Raw genomic sequence first — 21,246 nt, forward strand, 5'->3', positions numbered from 1 at the left:
TTGGGATTTGTACTGTGTGGTATACTATGTAAGGGGAGGGCTGGGATTTGTACTGTGTGGTATAATGTGTAAGGGGGGCTGGGATTTGTACAGTGTGGTTAAATGTGTAAGGGGGCTGGGCTTTGTGCTGTGTGGTATAATGTTTAAGGGGGCTGGGATTTGTACTGTGTGGTATACTATGTAAGGGGAGGGCTGGGCTTTGTACTGTGTGGCATAATGTGTAAGGGGGGCTGGGATTTGTACTGTGTGGTATAATGTGTAAGGGGGGCTGGGATTTGTACTGTGTGCTATACTATGTAGGGGGGCTGGGCTTTGTACTGTGGCATAATGTGTAAAGGGGGGCAGGGCTTTGTACTGGATGGCATAATGTGTAATGGAGGAATTGTACTGTGGGCATAATATGTTAGGGGTGCTACTACAGTTTAGCGAAACATGTATAAGGGACACTATTATGTAGTGTAATGTGAATAAGGGACGCTACTTGTGGCGTAATGTGAATTGGGGGTACTTTATTGTGGCCATGCCCTTTCCCTACGAGACCATGCCCCTTTTTTGGCCTGCGTGCCTTTGGCTCGCACTGTTCCTGTTTGTGATGGGGGGGCACCAAAGCGCTTTCTTGCACAGGGCACCAAAATGTCTAGTTATAGCTCTGATGTCTGCCTGTCTAGTTTTGATCCATAATGACGACTACGCTCCTGCGTGCCTCTGGTGCCTAGTTCTGTTTCTAACAGTCCCGTACTTAGGATCCCAGATAGAGCACCACAACCTGCGTGTCGGGCGCAGCAAAGTCCAAACCTCTTTGCCGGGGTACCTGCTGAAAACTATTGGCACGTTAGATTCCACGCCTTTGTTCAGGATATCAGCCAATCCTGAAAGAATTGTGACACTGGTGTTTGGCAATTGCACTGCAGTTCTGTCTCTAATGTTGAGCGGTTACATCTCTGGAGTCCGGCAGGTACATAATACTACAGCTCTGTCTCTGGCGATTGGCGATTATACTGCTGGTCAGTATTCAAGTGCATGACTTATAACAGCTGAATAGGACATGTAACATTTGGCTACTTCTCATGGAAGGAACTAGATAGACGAGGTTGTTCCACTGTGGCTCTCTAGTGTTTGGCGGTTACACTACCGCTCTGTCTCTTGTGTTCGCCAGTTACACTGCAGCTCTTTCTCTGGTGTTTGGCATTTGCACTGCATCTCTTTCTCTGTTGTTTGGCATTTACACTGCAGCTCTTTCTCTGGTTTTTGCCAGTTACACTGCGTCTCTTTCTTTGGTGTTTGGCAGTTACACTGCATCTCTGTCTCTGGTGTTTGGCAGTTACACTGCAGCTCTTTCTCTGGTTTTTGCCAGTTACACTGCGTCCCTCTCTCTCTGGTGTTTGGCAGTTACACTGCATCTCTGTCTCTGGTGTTTGGCAGTTACACTGCATCTCTGTCTCTGGTGTTTGGCAGTTACACTGCGTCTCTGTCTCTGGCGTTTGGTAGTTACATTGCAGCCCTGTCTCTGGTGTTTGGCAGTTACACTGCAGCCCTGTCTCTGGTGTTTGGCAGTTACACTGCAGCCCTGTCTCTGGTGTATGGCAGTTACACTGCAGCCCTGTCTCTGGTGTATGGCAGTTACACTGCAACCCTGTCTCTGGTGTATGGCAGTTACACTGCAGCCCTGTCTCTGGTGTATGGCAGTTACACTGCAGCCCTGTCTCTGGTGTATGGCAGTTACACTGCAGCCCTGTCTCTGGTGTATGGCAGTTACACTGCAGCCCTGTCTCTGGTGTTTGCCAGTTACACTGTGGCTCTGTCTCTGGTGTTTGCCAGTTACACTGCGGCTCTGTCTTTGGTGTTTGCAAGTTACACTGCGGCTGTCTCTCTGGTGTTTGGCAGCCACTGCGGCTCTGTTTCTGGTGTTATCACAGACAGGACATGTAACATTTTGTTACATCTGATGTGAGTTAGACAGGGGATGGCATTCTTCGGTGATCACGGGCTACAATAATGCACCTCGTAATGCAACAGGTGCAGAATTGCAAGAAAGTCCATTTTGCAAACACTTTTTGCGTGTTTTTGCACTGTGCATGCTCTTAAGCTACAATCATTCATCATGCAAACTGATCTCTTGCTTCACGGATAGGGGCTGTTGCAAGTGTGCACTGAGAATGATAACGGCTATAAAACCACGTCTATGAACGGTGGCAGTGTGGTCACATAGATATGTACAACTGCGCAAATAGGCAAATATTTGCATTTTGCTCCATGCAAGCAATGTGGCAATTGCGGATGACTTGTGCTTATATGTTAAAAATAGTTTCAAGCCATAGAGATTGTGGAAGGCATTTATGACATGTAATAGCAGCTTTGGACAAAGGGCCTGATTCAGACCCGCTCGCAAGCGGGTCAATGGTGGGGCATTGCGCACGCGTGGCGTGCACAATGTGCATGCGCAAGCCCCGGAGCCAGAGAGAAATTCTCTCGCTCCGGGGCTCGCTACAAACGGGGCGGCTGTTGATGTTGATCGACAGCTCGCCCCGTTTTGTAGGCGTCTGGACAAATGGAGACATTCCTGAAGGAACGCCTGCTGTTTGTGGGCGGCCCTACTGACATCACGAGTGATGTCAGTAGTGAGCTTCCGGCTCTATTAGAGCCGGAAGCTCACTGGGGCTTGCGGAAGATGAGACCCTACCACAAGGGTCTCATCACAAGCCTGATGGTCGCAACCATCACCTGGCCGCTCGCTAAAGCTGTGGGTGGTCACCCACAGCTTAGCGAGCGGCCAGGAGGCCGTGTTTTTTAAATCAAAGTAGCCGCCCTGATTCGGAGTGAGCGCTCGCTTTTTGCGAGCGGCTCTGAATTAGGCCCAAAGTGTGCTTAGATTTATGTAGGGGGACATACGTTTCCATAGCGAGGTGAGGAGTAGCAGTTATCACATGCTGATGGGGGGGATTGATGGCGTTCCTAGTGAAGAACAGAGTAGGCGCGCTGAAGTGCCTTGTATGACAGAGCAGTGCAAAGAGTCCATTCTGTGAGGTCCATTTTGTGAGGTTTGCCCTCCACACATTCATTTCGACTCCACTAAAAAGGACGCAGGTTTTCCATTGGCAACAAAACCCAAGAAAGGAAAAAGAGTCAGTTTTGTTTGGTGCCGTCTAATTCCCCAGAGAAAGATAAACACTTTTAAACCAAATTTTATTAGGTATGCATTAAACTCTCGTCTGATCTACTTCAATTATTATAAAAAGACAGACATTCTGTACATCCTAGTGTTTTGTCATTTTATAAATTTTTAGTAAAAAAAAAAAAAAAAGACCCCCTGCCAGGGTCTAAGCAAGCGAAATATAAAATAATAAAGAAAAGGTGTGAAAAGAAAAAAAGAAAGTGATTAAAACTGATGCGCACTGTGGACCTCATTCAGAGCCGCTCGCAAAATGCGAGTGCTCGCTCTGAATGAGGGCGGCCGCTTTTCTGTAATGAGCCAGCCTCCTGGCCGCTCGCTAAGCTGTGGGTGCCCACCCACAGCTTTAGCGAGCGGCCAGATTGATGGTCGCGATGGTCAAGACCATGGTGACCATCGGGGCTTGCAACGAGACCCTTGTGGTAGGGTCTCATCTTCCGCAAGCCCCAGTGAGCTTTTCAGCTCTAATAGAGCCGGAAGATCACCACTAACATCACGAGTGATGTCAGTGGGGCCGCCCCCAAACGGCAGGCGTTCCCAAACGCCTCCGTTTGGCCAGCCACCCCCCTGCCCCGCCTACAAAACGGTGCGAGCTGTCGATCACCATCGACAGCCACCCCTTTTGTAGTGAGCCCCGGAGCGAGAGAATTTCTCTCTTGCTCCGGGGCTTGCGCACGCGCAGTGCGGCTGCTGCGCGTGCGCAGGACCTCAACATCAACCCGTTTGCGAGCGCTCATCGCTTGCGAGCGGGTCTGAATGAGACCACATGTCATTTCATACTAATGGGTATATTTACTAAAGTGGGAGTTTTCAGAAGCAAAGATGTTGCCCATAACAACCAATCAGATTCTATCTATTATTTTCTAGAAGGTGTTATTTACATGTTAAGCAGAATCTGATTGGTTGCTATGGGCAACATCTTCCACTTCTAAAAACTCGACCTCATTCATAGGCGGTCGCTCGGGAGCGATCGGTTGCACCCAAAGTGATCGAGAATATGCAAAATGAGCGCTCAGTCGCAACGCACATCGGAAGCGCGGAAACACCCACAACAATGAAAGCACACCTCCTATCTCTACGGGCTAATTCAGAGTCGGTCGCAGGTGGCAACCTACGTCAGCACGATTAACACCTGTTACATTGTTAATTGCCTACAAACATCAGTTGAGGCAGAAACCATCGCCTGCACTCGCAATGCTTAGGGTAGACCCTGGGCTACCTTTAGCACTGCGAGCAGTAGCGTCGTTATTGCAACGAGATGACGTGTGTGATGACTCGATCAGTTATATATGCATGCCCTTAAAACGCCCTTTTTAAGGTCAACCACGCCTGCGTGCGCACCACCACACCCCCGTTCACAAGCACCTTCCCCTGTAACCACCCACAAACGGCACGAAATGTCAATCACAGCTACGACCTCGTAGTGACTAGCGAGCAAGAGGATTGCGGTCGGAAAGACAGGCTTGCACACGCGCACTGCCATGTATACGCATTCGCAGTTGAAAAAAACATCGCTCACTACGTCAAATCAGTCCGTGCGACCGCCTCTGAATGAGATCCTCTCACCTTAGTAAATTTACCCCCTAGGTGTGTAGGTTCATCAATATCTGCAGACAACTATTTTGTGTCAGAGAAAGTATATATATCACAGGGACTTTTATAAATGGAAACAATGTGTCATTAAATGTATCTCAAATAAGTACCAAAGATAGATACAATGTGTCATATCTTAAATTTGGACCAGATGGTTGCTGAATATCCACTATTACAAAATACAGAAATGATATATCAGTATATAACAATTAGATATCTGCTGTACTGTAGTCTAGAAATTATATATCAATAATAGAGGAGTAAATGTTTATGTATATTTATGGATAAATTACAGTATGTGGATTCTTCATGTGGTCTTCAGGTTTTGCAATGGGCCAGAGCTGGAAGTTTTCTTAACTATGTTCTTATACTGTATTAATGGGACACATTTTGCAACTCCATTTTCACTCACAAAGATGCACATCTCTGGGCAATGTAATTAGAAAAAGTGCAGCAAACTTAAGCCGTATCCACACTAAACGATCTTTATGAACGATAACGATATTGTTCAACTGTGCCCGTTCCCGCGGGTCGATAACAATGTATTTTGTCACCCATACATGCAGGCCAATCTGACGATATCATCAAGAATTGCCTGTGTAGAGATGTGGCAGGATGACTTCACTGAGAGATATCGGTCAGTGTGTACCCCCAATATCGTGTGTCCTGCATTACAGAGAGTTCAAGGGAAATTTTACACCAATATCGTTCATACAGCTCATTGTCTAGCGTGTATGAGCCTTTACAATTGCCGCATTTAGTGAGTCAGTCATGATATCCCCTTACCAATGATTATTATAAGATATAAATGAAGATAATCCATATGGTACCTGCCTACTCTGTGGAATTTCCTGGAGACCCCGGATTAGATAACTCACCCGGATCTCGGGACCCCTACACTCCTCATTGTGCAGTCCTGTGAATAGCAGCCGTGAGAACGTGAGTCTCTGTGTACTACACTCTCCCTACCAGAAAATGTAGGTAAGTATGAGATAAACCAAACAGTATTTTAGGAGAAAAACTCTCAGGCATGACAATTTGGCATATTTGCATATAATAGAATGCAGTTTGGATATTCTGTAGTTAATACATGGCATCACTTTTATAAATGTGGCACTGACTGAGGGCATCTTTACTGCGCAGGTATCAGTGTGCCAGTGTCCTTATGTGATGTGCTTGCACTTTGCAGCCCCAAGAATTCAGAAGTACAAGTTCCAGCCTGTAAGAGGAGACTGCCCAGAAAAACGTGCCATTTTGCAACCTACCAGGGGGGATAAGAAGCAATCACTGGACCCCGTGATATTTTTTAGGGTGGCCCAACCAAGCAGGTCTGCCAACCCTATGGTCCAACTGGTGCATATGCAGAGAATTAGAGGGGCAGAGCAGAGGTCACCAAGATGAACAGGCAGTGCCTGGCATGAGCTGCTGCAGCACTGGATATTCTTTTAGCAAGTTTTGCAAAGGTTATCATAAAACGTCACCAGAATCCTGCTAGTGGTATGTACACCTCAGTGCAACAACAACTGGCATATCTATAATGGATGTAGGGCACATGAGCCCACTCCGCACACCCTGCACCAATTGAAAGTACTTATTATTATTATTATTGTTTATTTATATGGTGCCACAAGTGTTCCGCAGTGCCTTAGAAAATACATAACCAAAAAAGTGACTTACAGTACAATACAGTACAATGCAGGACAAGGACATGGATAATATACATTGATACATTGGTGGCCATAACACCCAGATAAGCAACAGAGCATAAGTAATCAAGTGTTAGGTGCCCTAGTGGGGAGTAAGAAGTAGATGAAAATAAAGTAAGGAGAAGCACAAGAAGGCAGAGGGCCCATGCTCGCAAGAGCTTACATTCTCAAGGGGAGGGGCAGACATACAGGCATGATACAGATGGAGAAGACAGGGAGGAGGGTGTATGCAGTCGGGAAGCCGGCTGACCTAATCCCGACAGCCGGCTTCCCGACTGTCATATCCTGGCAAGGATCTAAAGACAGGCGTTGATATGCCGACGCCTGTCATTAGACATACGCCGGGAGCCTGAGGCTTGGCATCTCGATCGAAGGGACACCGGGCGCCGAGCGCGGATAGCCATGGGGGGAGGAGGATTAGGTTTAGGGTTCCCAGGGGGGGATTTAGGGTTAGGCACCCTCCCGGGAGGTTAGGTTTAGGCTAGGGGAAGGGGGGGTTAGGTATAGGCACTTAGAGGGGGGATTAGGGTTAGGCACTGGGGGGGAAGGTTAGGGTTAGGCACCCCTGAGGGAGGGTTAGGGGGAAGAAATAGGTTAATATATACTTAACTTTGACGATCGGGATTTCGTCCTCTGCCAGGATTCCACAGTCGGGATTCCAACCGCTGGGTATGGGTCCGGCGGTAGATCATACCAATTCCGAGGAGGGAGTATGTAGCAGCAGTTAGGATGAGAGCTGGAAAGCAATGATGAAGTAGTGGGTCTTAAGAGCCCGTTTGAAGGATTGTAGAGAGGTGCAGTCTGATGGGGAGAGGGAGAGAGTTCCAAAGGTGGGGAGCAGCACGGGCAAAGTCTTGGAGGCGGGAGTGGGAGGAAGTAATCAGTTGGCATGAGAGGCAGTGTGTATTTGTTGAACGAAGAGGGCAGACATTAGCGTGATGGGAGATGAGGTCAGAGATGTAAATGGGAGAGGAATGGGTGAGGGCTTTGTAAGCAAGTGTGAGAACCTTAAATTGGGTTCTGAAGGGGAAGGGGAGCCAGTAGAGGGCTTGTAGGAGAGGGGAGGCAGATGTAGAGCATTTGGAGAGGAAGATGAGCCATGCAGCAGCATTAAGGATAGACTGGAGAGGAGAGAAATGGGAGTTGGGGAGGCCAGATAGGAGGAGGTTACAGTAATCCAATCTGGAGATGAACAGTGAGTGTATGAGGGTCTTAGTAGCATCCTGGGTGAGAAAGGGTCCGATCCTGTAAATATTTTTGACTTGCAGCTGCCACTGAAGAAACTTTGCGCCATTTTCCCAGACATATGCGCAGTAAGCTATGGCAGATGGGTTTGCACTGACATGATGGGGGGATGGGGTGCTCGGTGAATGCATAAGGGCATGGCATCCCTATCAAATAGCCATAATGACAACTCAGACACTGTCATTCTGAGCCATGTGTCTCTTCCTCTTGCGGTGGGTGAACAAATGTTTTGTTGAAAGGAAGTGAAGGAGATAAGAAATGTGTTTCATTGTGATACTTGCTGTGTTTCTGACGTGTGTCTACAGCATGTAAAGAAGAAATACTTAGCATAGGAAATGATGGGATTTTCTGTTATGTTGAGAGATAGTTGGAGCAGTTTCCTCAGTTACTTTAACAAGTCATTATGTGTTTAATAGTCAGTGTCACTGTTACTAGTCTGAATGAAATCATCTCAAGGTGAGATCAATGCCTACAAAACACACATACACTCTGCACTTTTTACATCATTTAGCTCCTTTCCCAGAGACTGATATTTCCTTCAGACATGGCGCATTGAACCGTTACAGCAGATCACCGCTACCGGCGTGCCAATCGCACTTTCACCGCAACACAGCAACACACGCTGCAGGCGCAGCCTGTCATCCAGACGTGTGGGGACCACACATCAGCCAATACACAGATGGGTCCGGCACACTTTGGGGCCTATTCATCATGTGGGGTTTGGTGGCCCCCTATAGTTAGGTATCCAATTTGTCGTGATTTGCGGCAGTGGATACCTCACTACTGGAGCAATTCAATATTTACCTGGTGCACCGAAAAGCAGCTAATCCTCGTGATCCCTAATACTGCTACAGAGGTAACAGAGATACTTACCCCGACTGCGCATGCGCTCGGACGCAGGTTCCCATAGAAAGGAGTGGGGCTCTGGGAAATAACGCCATCTGAAGATGGCGTTGGTTCCTGCAAGCATCTCCAAATAGCCGAAATTATAATTATCGGGCCTGGGACCTGATAATTAATAAATATGGGGTCTATTTGTTGAATCTTGCATGGAGCTAAAGTGAACGGAGATAAAGTACCAGCCAATCAGCTCCTAACTGTCATTTTTCAAACACAGCCTGTGACATGGCAGTTAGGAGCTGATTGGTTGGGACTTTATCTCCATTCACTTTATCTCAATCCAAGACTTAGTAAATAGACCCCTATACCCCTATGTCTTATTCGCCTTTATTTCCCCCTTTCATGGGTTTTAAATGATCACAATGGAAATAATTGAAATAAATACTTGCAAATCGTTACATAACTCCATTGACGACACAAGACAAGTAGAAATTTTTATGGTGCCTACACACTTGGCGATGTGCTCACGATCCGACATTGTGTCCGATTTCTCCTTGCACTCTCCCCGGCAGTCGTGGGCATGATTTGGTTTTATATACTGTCCAATGTGACAAATGATCTATCGTGCCTCCTAACTATCCAGTGCATTGTGACTGAGATTGTCAGGTCTGCCCTACAGCATGGCAGATTTGAAGATGCGATGTGCGACCTGCGGGTACGCGCATCGTGATCGTGAGTGGACACTCACGATTTGAGCATATTTTACACGATTTGTCATCACTATGCGTCGGAATCAGGCAAATCGTGTAAAATATCGCTAAGTGTGTAGGCACCCTTACACTTTCCATTACAACACGCCAAAATAAATTTGAGTGTGTTCCTGCTAGAGTCATGAATACAGACAGCAAGTACAAAATGACAGTAACTTCATGGCTTTTCCAATGGAATGAAAACTCTGGAGACCAACATTAAATCCCCCACATGTACCAACGCATTTGGAATCGTTTATACAATCACTAAAAGAAAGAGAGCAGTGACTGTCGCCCAGCGGGCATTCAGTGATGCCAAGCATGCCAGCTTATTAATAGTAACGCCTCAGATGGAAATTGCTGAGTTTGCTTCATGAGCAATTTAGAAACATTTATCTTCAGTGTTAATTGCTTTTTCTTCAACCCTTTCATATTCTATTAACAGACAAACTATAGGACATATTAACATGTCCCATTAGAAAGAGTACAGCACAGTGTTGGCAAAAAAGCGAATTGATAGTAAATCTTTTATACGTATTTGTTTTGCTAACGCCAACACACTCCGCAGTGCTTTGCAAATGGGGACAAACAGCGCGACAAAGCGAGACTGGGTACAGACAGGCAGACAGAGCGAGACTGGGTATAGACAGGCAGACAGAGCGAGACTAGGTATAGACTGGCAGGCAGAGCGAGACTGGGTACAGACAGGCAGACAGAGCGAGACTGGGTATAGACAGGCAGACAAAGCAAGACTGGGTATAGACAGGCTGGCAGAGGGAGACTGGGTACAGACAGGCAGGCAGAGCGAGACTGGGTATAGACAGGCAGACAAAGTGAGACTGGGTATAGACAGTAGGGGTGTGCACCAGCCACTTTTCGTGTTATGTGTTTTGGTTTTGGATCTGGATCTTTCTTCGTGTTTTAGATCTGGATTGGTTTTGCCAAAACCACCCTTCTGTGTTTTGGGTTCTGGGTTTTGTGTTTTGGATCTGTATTTTTTTTTTAAAAAGCATAAAAACAGCTAAAATCACAGAATTTGTAGGTTTTTCTGCTCCTATGCTATTATTAACCTCAATAACCTTAATTTCCACTCATTTCCAGTCTATTCTGAACACCTCACACCTCACAATAGTGTTTTTATGTCCAAAAGGTTGCACCGAGGTAGCTGGATGACTATGCTAAGCGACACGAGTGGGCGGCACAAACACGTGACCCATCTAGGCGTGAAACTGCAGTGGCAGACAGGATGGCAGTTTGAAAAACTAGGCCCCAAACTGTACATAATGCAAAGAAAAAAAAGAGGTGCAAGATGGAATTGTCCTTGGGCCCTCCCACCCACCCTTATGTTGTATAAACAGGACATGCACACTTTAACAAACCAATCATTTCAGCGCCAGGGTCTGCCACACAACTGTGGCTGAAATGATTGGTTCGTTTGGGCCCCCACAAAACAAGCTGGCAATTAATCTGTCCCTGCACAAACTGGCTCTACGGAGGCAAGATGTCATCCTCATCCTCCTCATCCACCGATTCCTCACCCTCTTCAGTGTGTACATCCTCATCCTCACAGAGTATTAATTCGTCCCCGCTGGAACCACAGGTCCCTCTGTACGTTCTGGAGGCTGGTCTCCCTGGAAGAGTTGATAATTCATTTTATGAACATCATCTTCTCCACATTTTGTGGAAGCAACCTCCTACGCCTTTCGCTGTCAAGGTTCCCGGCTGCACTAAACACTCTTTCGGAGTACACACTGGAGGGGGGGCAACTCAGGTAAAATAGAGCCAGTTTGTACAGGGACCTCCAAATTGCTTCTTTTTCCTGCCAGTACAGGTACGGACTGTCTGGCATGCCTACTTGGATGCTGTCACCGATGTAATCCTTTAACAGACAGACGCACGTTTGTCGCTGCTGCTTTGAGGATGCAAGTGCGGCTACAGCCCACACAATTCACAAAGACAGAAAAAAAAAGAACAATATTTTTATTGTTTGTGTAGCACACTTTGAGGATGTCACCACCCTTTAACAGACAGACGCACGCTTGTCGCTGCTGCTTTAAGGATGCAGGTGCGGCTACAGCCCACACATTTCACAAAGACAGAAAAAAAAATAACAATATTTTTATTGTTTGTGTAGCACACTTTGAGGGTGTTACCACCCTTTAACAGACAGACGCACGCTTGTCGCTGCTTCTTTGAGGATGCAAGTGCGGCTACAGCCCACACAATTCACAAAGACAGAAAAAAAAGAACAATATTTTTATTGTTTGTGTAGCACACTTTGAGGGTGTCACCACCCTTTAACAGACAGACGCACGCTTGTCGCTGCTGCTTTAAGGATGCAGGTGCGGCTACAGCCCACACATTTCACAAAGACCGAAAAAAAAGAACAATATTTTTATTGTTTGTGTAGCACACTTTGAGGGTGTCACCACCCTTTAACAGACAGACGCACGCTTGTCGCTGCTGCTTTGAGGATGCAGGTGGAATATAGATGGGATTTGGAACCGGGGACACACTACCTCCATCAATTGTCTAAATCCCACTGCACTAATGGCGGATACCGGACGCACGTCTAACACCAACATAGCAGTCAAGGCCTCAGTTATACGTTTTGCTTCAGGATGACTGCTGTCGTACTTCATCCTCATCGCTAGGGACTGTTGGAGGGTCAATTGTTTAGTAAAAGTAGTGATGTTCCTACTTCCTCTCTGGGATGATGAACAACTCCCAGCAGCAGCAATAGCACTAGGAGGAAGTGGTTCTTGATCTTTCCCTATTTTATTTTTATCGGAGAAAGTTTGGTCCTCCATTTATGTTATATTGATATATACGTGCGGCTAAAGCGCACACAAACACAGAAAATATTTTTTTATTTTTGCTGGAGAGTAGTGCACTTTGTGGGTTACACCACCCTTTAAGAAATGAGCCAGCTGGCTCTTTACTTATGGGACACAGGCGCACGCTTGGCGCTGCTCCTTTGTTGATGCACGTGCAGCCACAGTGCACACAAGTCACAAACACAGAAAATATTTTTTTTTTTGGTTTGGAGTGTACCTTGGGGGTTACAGCACCCTTTAACGGTCAAGCCAGCCGGCCCTTTACTTATGACACAGGCGCACGCTTGGCACTACTTTGTTGATGCACGTGCGGCTACTGCGCACACAATTCACAAACACAGAAAATAATTTTTTTTTTGGTTTGGACTGGAGTGTACTTTGGGGGTTACAGCACCCTTTAACGGTCAAGCCAGCCGGCCCTTTACTTATGACACAGGCGCACGCTTGGCACTACTTTGTTGATGCACGTGCGGCTACTGCGCACACAATTCACAAACACAGAAAATATTTTTTTTTTTGGTTTGGACTGGAGTGTACTTTGGGGGTTACAGCACCCTTTAACGGTCAAGCCAGCCGGCCCTTTACTTATGATACAGGCGCACGCTTGGCACTACTTTGTTGATGCACGTGCGGCTACTGCGCACACAATTCACAAACACAGAAAATATTTTTTTTTTGGTTTGGACTGGAGTGTACTTTGGGGGTTACAGCACCCTTTAACGGTCAAGCCAGTCGGCCCTTTACTTATGACACAGGCGCACGCTTGGTACTACTTTGTTGATGCACGTGCGGCTACTGCGCACACAATTCACAAACACAGAAAATAATTTTTTTTTTGGTTTGGACTGGAGTGTACTTTGGGGGTTACAGCACACTTTAACAGTCAAGCCAGCCGGCCCTTGACTTATGACACAAGCGCACGCTTGGCACTACTTTGTTGATGCACGTGCGGCTACTGCGCACACAATTCACAAACACACAAAAAATATTATTTTTTTAGCACTTGGGGGGAGCACCCCTGATGGACAGAGCACCCCCTGGACAACACTAGAGCACCCCTTTAGGACTGGGACACTGCACAGGACTTTGGAGTGGACACAGACCCTATGGAGAACTGACTGCACAACACAGTCCAGCCAGCCCCTATGGACTTTGAAGTAGTGGACACAGCCCCTATTAACAACAGCAGCACAGCACAACACAGCCAGCCCCTATGGACTTTGAAGTAGTGGACAACAGCAGCACAGCGCAGAACAGCACAGCACAACACTACTCTGCACTACACTACACTACACTACACAGCCCAGCCAGCCCTAACTCCCACCCTCCCTCTTCACTGTCCACAGCCGAGTGAGAAAATGGCGCCGACGCAGGTACCTTATATAGGATCCAAAACCCGCGAGACTCGGAAGGCGGGATGATGACGTTTTGCCTCGATTTCAGATCCGAGTCAGGCGGGAAAAGTCGAGCCTGACTCGGATCTGCCTCGGATCGGGGGGGTTCGGATTTCAGAAATCCGAACCCGCTCACCCCTAATAGACAGGCAGACAAAGTGAGACTGGGTATAGACAGGCAGGCAGAGCGAGACTGGGTATAGACAGGCAGGCAGAGCGAGACTGGGTACAGACAGGCAGACAGAGCGAGACTGGGTATAGACAGGCAGACAGAGCGAGACTAGGTATAGACAGGCAGGCAGAGCGAGACTGGGTACAGACAGGCAGACAGAGCGAGACTGGGTACAGACAGGCAGACAGAGCGAGACTGGGTACAGACAGGCAGACAGAGCGAGACTGGGTATAGACAGGCAGACAGAGCGAGACTGGGTATAGACAGGCAGACAGAGCGAGACTGGGTATAGACAGGCAGACAGAGCGAGACTGGGTATAGACAGGCAGACAGAGCGAGACTGGGTATAGACAGGCAGAAATAGCGAAACTGGGTATAGACAGGCAGACATAGCGAGACTGAGTATAGACAGGCAGACATAGCGAGACTGGGTATAGACAGGCAGACATAGCGAGACTGGGTATAGACAGGCAGACAGAGGGAGCTGCTTACAGCCTGTAACACTTCACACACACAATATATAATAATAGGCTATGAACAGCCCAGTTATATTGTATATATCTACAGCAGCTAAATAAAACCCCAAAAGGGTATTACCTGATACTCTAATAAGATAATAATTGTTTGCAATTAAATATTGACATTCAGCACTGTATACACTTCTAATCGGAGCTGCTTCTCACTTGATTTATATCTGCCTTATGTGGTCCCCAAATATGCATAAATACATACAAACAATGGTGCCATATTGCAAAACTCAGATGCATGAAGCCCCATTAGTGTGACCAGGGCCGAAACTAGGATATCTGTCACCCAGTGCAAGGCAGCAATTTTGCGCCCCCTCCCTTCCCGTACCTGGATTTTGTCCTTGCTCCTCGATAAGGCAGTGCACTACTCAGACATCCCTGGTATAGTGACTTACATTATTCCACACATCATAATGCCCATTACACATTATGCCACACACTGCAATGCCTATTACCAAAGTGCCACTTACATATTTGCCCGACACCATTTTATGCCCCCAGTAATGCTTCTAATTAGTTTAAAATTACCTGCTCGTTGCCAGGGGGTTTATGCTCGTTGCCAGGGGGTTTATGCTCGTTGCCAGGGGTTACATGCTCGTTGCCAGGGGTTACATGCTCGTTGCCATGGGGTTTCATGCTCGTTGCCATGGGGTTTCATGCCCATTGCCAGGGGTTACATTGTTGTTGCCAGGGGGTTTCATGCTTATTGTCAGGGTATTTATGCTTGTTACCAGGGGTTACATGCTCGTTGCCAAGGGGTTTCATGCTTGTTGCCAGGAGTTACATGCTCGTTGCCATGGGGTTTATGCTCGTTGCCATGGGGTTTATGCTCGTTGCCAGGGGGTTTCATGCTTGTTGTCATGGGATTTCATGCTTGTTACCAGGGGTTCCATGCTCGTTGCCAGGGGTTCCATGCTCGTTGCCAGGGGTTTCATGCTCGTTGCCAGGAGTTACATGCTCATTGCCATGGGGTTTATGCTCGTTTCCAGGGGGGTTTGAAGGGAGAAGATGCAGCTCTTGGCATCCTCTCCCTGCAGCGCCAGCGTTCCCGGCACTTCTGGGAACGCTGTGTGCATTGCGCTCTGCTAACAGACACTAGAGGTCCAGTAGGATCTCTAGCATCTGTCTCTTCTTTGACGGCGGCCATTTTTGGATGGCCGTTTTCAGCAGAGTCCATGCGGATGGCTAGTCCGAATGGAATCTGCTGAAAACGGCCATCCAAAAATGGCCGCCGCCAAGGAGGAGACAGACACTAGAGGCCCAGTAAGGACCTCTAGCATTTGTCTCCTCTTTGGCGGCGGCCATTTATAGATGGCCGAGTCAGATTTTTCACCCCCCCGCAATACCCACCTGGTGCACGTGCACCTCTAGCCCCCCCCTAGTTGCGGACATGGTGTGACAAATAGTAGGAGTATTGGTGTAAGTAGATATCCTTACGACCCTCAGGTGCTTGAAGGTAGATTAAGGAGGATCTTTTTATTACTTATGCTTAGTGGACCAATGAAGGGATTTCATGTATTTACTCTTCAGACCAGATTGCGGCAGGTGCTTGTTATGAAACACCCCTGTACATGTATAAGACCCCTAGAGTCTCCTACTGAGATCTTCTGCCTATAACAACCACCCGTTGTTCCCATACAGTTGTATACACTCACTGTTACTTAGGGGGACCTCCAGGTCTTAAGCTCAGACAGTAGGGGTTTATACCAGAGGTTCCCAAAGTCCGCCATTACAGTTCACATTTTAGGGATATCCAAGCTTGAGTCCAGATGGTTAAATCAAATGGATTGAGGTACTAATTAAGTCACCTGTGCTCAAGCATGGATATCCCTAAAACGTGGACTGTAATGGCGGACTTTGGGAACCTCTGGCTTATACAATACAAGGGTGATCACAGGATATTGGCTGGAGTAGATTCAGATACTTTACAGGGTCAGGGTATTTGCAGAACCAGCATCCACAGGGTTAATTGCAGGACAGTTAGTCTGGATAGCAAGCAGGTGAATTAGCAGACAACCACAATAATCCACATAGCAAGAAGCTCCTTTTCTTCAAAAGAAATTGGGGTGCATAAAATGCGCATGTGTGACTTGTCAATAATTAATCTCAGGAGACACATTTTTACATCCACATAGTGGTAAAAAGCTTTCAATAAAATTTCACCTTAGTTGTAACTCTTGTTTTGTGGTCTAACAAATCACCTGCCCTTGTGGTCTCACCTATGTCGGCAAGACCGAAAGGAAGTTTAAGGAGCGCATGGCGGCTCATCGTTCCGCCATTCGCCACATTTTGGAGACAGGTACCAGCGAGCAGCCGGTTGCATGGCATTTCGCTGAATTTAAACACCCTTTAGCACCTATATGATATCACATGATCGATCATATTCCCCTTTATTGCGGGGAGGGGACCGAGCCACTAAATTACTATAATGTGAAGCACGATGGATTGCTCGACTTGATGTAGTATACCCTAAGGGGTTAAATGAGAGCATTTCCTATGCTAGTTTCACATAACATAGTGATGTTAGCATATGTTCACTTTTGCTGAGATTAAATCTTATTGTTGAATATCTATCTTTGACTCATGGGTAGATATATAAAATATGCATTTAATTTTAGTATGCTATAAGATAATATCAGTTAACCCACAAATGAACGTAACTAGATTTGCATGAGTTTTAATTTGTCACCTATATGGGGTTCATTAGGTAGCAGCAAGTGTTGTTTTGATGTATCTCTTTTTTATGAATTTTTTTGTTTATCCTGGTAGCTATGGTGATGGTGTCACAAGATGGGGTGCTCTTTACACTCTGGCAGCGTGATGACATCATTCTAATGAGCCGCCGGATGGGTGAGTGGTCCCAGTTCCAGGGTACGGCTTCACACGCGGTGAGATGCTTGTATATAAGGTATGTATTTGGTTATCTTGAAAAAAAGTCTTTATTGAACTGAAATGTTTATCTACATGACCGATTCTTGTCTGTTTATAATATATGCCTCGAGTGCCCGCACCTCCCGTCCTATATATATATATATATATATATATATATATATAAAATCCACTTGTGCAAGGCAGATATTACTATTTGCGCAAACAACAGCAGAGATGATATTCACTGTGTCAGCATAGGTGTGCAAGGCAGATATTTGTATTTGCAGAAACACAATAGCAGACATGATGTTCACTTGTAGGTTGGATTGTACTTGCAGTTGGTAGAAACAATAATTAAAGTTCCACAAGAATGTAGTAAACTGGAAACAGACATGGCTGAGCATATGCAGGGGGAGGCCAGAACAATGATACACATGGAACGCTATCAGGGAATGCTGGGACTGCCTGCAATTTAACAGGAAGATGAACCAATGCAACCTCCTTGATTGCAATTGCAGCTGAACTGCACAAACACTGAGAGCTTGATTACAGACTGACTGCAGCTGAATGCCTCCACAATACTGACAGCTTCCCTGCTGCCTAGCAACAGCCAGGACTAGAAACTGCTACGGCTGTCAGAAATCCTGGCAACGGATCATAACAGTGCTGAAATATACTCTGTCATGTAAGAAAAAGATCCTTATGTATTACCCGCATCCAAGTAGGGAAAAAGCATGTAACAAAAGTCAGGAGTACAGGCTGTGTCTGCTACAACTCCAACAAAAACCATCAGAGGACATCCCGGCTGCTGGTCCTTTGTATTCCACACAACGCATTTTGTTACTGGTGTATTTTTCTCTAGCAGATTAGACACACAACAGTAATCCATTTCAGAGAAGTAATATCAATGTTCACTCACTGTAATTGTTTATTTAAACCATAAATAAGGCTGAACAAAGCTGTATTTGTGACAAATCTGGAAACCTTTATTTCATTGAAAGGTAGATAGTGAAGGTGACAGATGATGGTTGTTTATTTAACATTTAAAATTTTCCCCCAGCTCCTCTCCTAAAGGTATTTCCTCTAATTTGTACATTGAGGCATTATGTATGCAGAGACAGAAAATTTTATGTATTGGAACACTCACGGCGCAAATGTCAAAAGGGTTTGCAGCTCCAAAACTCTATCTCGTCTTGCCCAATACAAGAAAAAATCGATACAATAAAACAAATTATAGATAGTATCTCAGGAACGCTTCCTATTATTGATAAAATATTCTTATTTCAATAGTCCTTCTGTAGCCAGTCACTTTCTTCACAAAAATTCTCTTCAAATACCCGGTATATAAAACGAGAAGAAAATAGAGTTTGCACGTACCCTACTCACATAAAATAGAGTGGGGTCAATCATATAATGGTATCTTTCTCAAAGTGATCACGTACCACAACTCACTTTAAACAGATGCGGCACCAACACATCAAGGTTTCTTTTATCCAGTTCTCCAAAAAACGATTACTTGCTGGATCATTTTCAATGTTTATTAAATATACAAAAATTAAAAAAAGGCAAATCGCCAATCTTATATGGGGAACATCTAAAATAGGGGACAATTTCACAAAGACATCCAGGTATAGTTGTTATAAAGGTGTGTAAACCCAGAGACAGTCCGGACCAGTCTCTAAAAAAAGCACACCTGGTACCTTAATGTAAATGCAATGTCCATAGTGCAAATGATCTCCGAGTGATGCACATTAACTCCACTGTCCAACGCGTTTCGATATCTAATCTTTCTCAAACTCTATTTTGCTGTATGTTGTACCATATGGAGTATTAGTGAAATCTGTTTTATAGAAGAAACCATTACATGCTTCATACCATACATAATATAAGTGAGTATGGTACGTGATTACACCTTCTAATTGAGAAGGTAGACCACTTCTATAAAGAACTACACCTATACAATTATTTAAACAATTCTACACATATGTGTCTTTTTTTTGTTTTCTTCTCATTTTATATACCGGGTATTTGAAGAGGATTTTTGTGAAGAAAGTGACGGGCTACATAAGGACTATTGAAATAAGTATATTTTATCAATAATAGGAAGCGCTCATGAGATACTATCTATAATTTGTTTTATTATGTTTGCAGAGGTTTCTCCCAAGTACTGAGAGGTGAAATGTGTTGGTACAAGTGGTGTGATTAAATGGTGCAAAAGAAAAATGTTAAAGATGCATATTTAAATTTTTTAGCTGGATTTGATCCTAACTCATAATGAGACCTCGTCATGGGTCTCATTATGAGATAGGAGCAAATCTAGCTAAAAGATGTCAATTGCTCCTGGAGAAAACATGTTGCGATGGAGGGAGTGAAAATGCATTTTTTTATGCATGTAAGGAAATTCTGGATGTTTTTGTATGTAGCATGTAATACCCGGTTGACTTTATATTCACACTGTGATTAATAGTTAATATACAACACCCGTTTCCCAACTCTCACCCTCCCTGTAACTCTCCCTCTATCTCTGCCCTCACCCTCCCTGTAACTCCCCCTCTATCTCTGCCCTCACCCTCCCTGTAACTCCCCTTCTATCTCTGCCCTCAACCTCCCTGTAACTCCCCCTCTGTCTCTGCCCTCACCCTCCCTGTAACCCCCCCTCTGTCTCTGCCCTCACCCTCCCTGTAACTCCCCTTCTATCTCTGCCCTCACCCTCTCCGTAACTCCCCCTCTGTCTCTGCCCTCACCCACCCTGTAACTCCCCTTCTATCTCTGCCCTCACCCTCCCTGTAACTCCCCCTCTGTCTCTGCCCTCACCCTCCCTGTAACCCCCCCTCTGTCTCTGCCCTCACCCTCCCTGTAACTCCCCTCTGTCTCTGCCCTCACCCACCCTGTAACTCGCCCTCTAGCTCTGCCCTCACCCTCCCTGTAACTCCCCTTCTAACTTTGCCTTCACCCACCATGTAACTCTCCCTCTATCTCTGCCCTCACCCTCCCTGCAACTCCCCCTCTATCTCTGCCCTCACCCTCCCTGTAACTCCCCTTCTATCTCTGCCCTCACCCTCCCTGTAACTCCCCTCTGTCTCTGCCCTCACCATCCCTGTAACTCTCCCTCTATCTCTGCCCACACCCTCCCTGTAACTCCCCTTCTATCTCTGCCTTCACCCATCCTGTAACTCCCCCTCTCTCTGCCCTCACCCTCCCTGTAACTCCCCCTCTGTCTCTGCCCTCACCCTCCCTGTAACCCCCCCTCTCTCTCTGCCCTCACCCTCCCTGTAACTCCCCTCTGTCTCTGCCCTCACCCTCCCTGTAACCCCCCCTCTCTCTCTGCCCTCACCCTCCCTGTAACCCCCCCTCCGTCTCTGCCCTCACCCTCCCTGTAACCCCCCCTCCGTCTCTGCCCTCACCCTCCCTGTAACTCCCCTCTGTCTCTGCCCTCACCCACCCTGTAACTCGCCCTCTATCTCTGCCCTCACCCTCCCTGTAACTCCCCTTCTAACTTTGCCTTCACCCACCATGTAACTCCCCCGCTGTCTCTGCCCTCACCCTCCCTGTAACTAATCCTCAGTGTCCATGGCCTCACCCTCCCTGTAACTCCCCCTCTGTCTCTGCCCTCAGCCTCCCTGTAACCCTCTCTCTGTCTCTGCCCTTACTCTCCCTGTAACAGTGTTCCTGCCCTCGCCCTCCCTGTAACTCTCCCTCAGTGTCCCAACCCTCACCCTCCCTGTAACACCCCCTCTGTCTCTGCACTCACCCTCCCTGTAACTTTCCCTCAGTGTCCCAAGCCTCACCCTCCCTGTAAATCCCCCTCTGTCAATGCCATCAGCCTCCCTGTAACTCCCCCTGTGTCTGTGCCCTCATCCTCCCTGTAACTCCCCCTCTGTCTCTGCCCACACCCTCCCTGTAACTCCCCTTCTATCACTGCCCTCAGCCTCCCTGTAACTCCCCTCTATCTCTGCCCTCACCCTCCCTGTAACTCCCCTTCTATCTCTGCCCTCACCGTCCCTGTAACTCCCCTTCTATCTCTGCCCTCACCCTCCCTGTAACTCCCCTTCTATCTCTGCCCTCAACCTCCCTGTAACTCCCTCTGTCTCTGCCCTCACCCTCCCTCTAACTCCCCTTCTATCTCTGCCCTCAACCTCCCTG

Source organism: Taudactylus pleione, unplaced genomic scaffold (genome assembly GCF_031769625.1).
Source record: "Taudactylus pleione unplaced genomic scaffold, aTauple2 ptg000685l, whole genome shotgun sequence".
Lineage (NCBI taxonomy): Eukaryota > Metazoa > Chordata > Amphibia > Anura > Myobatrachidae > Taudactylus > Taudactylus pleione.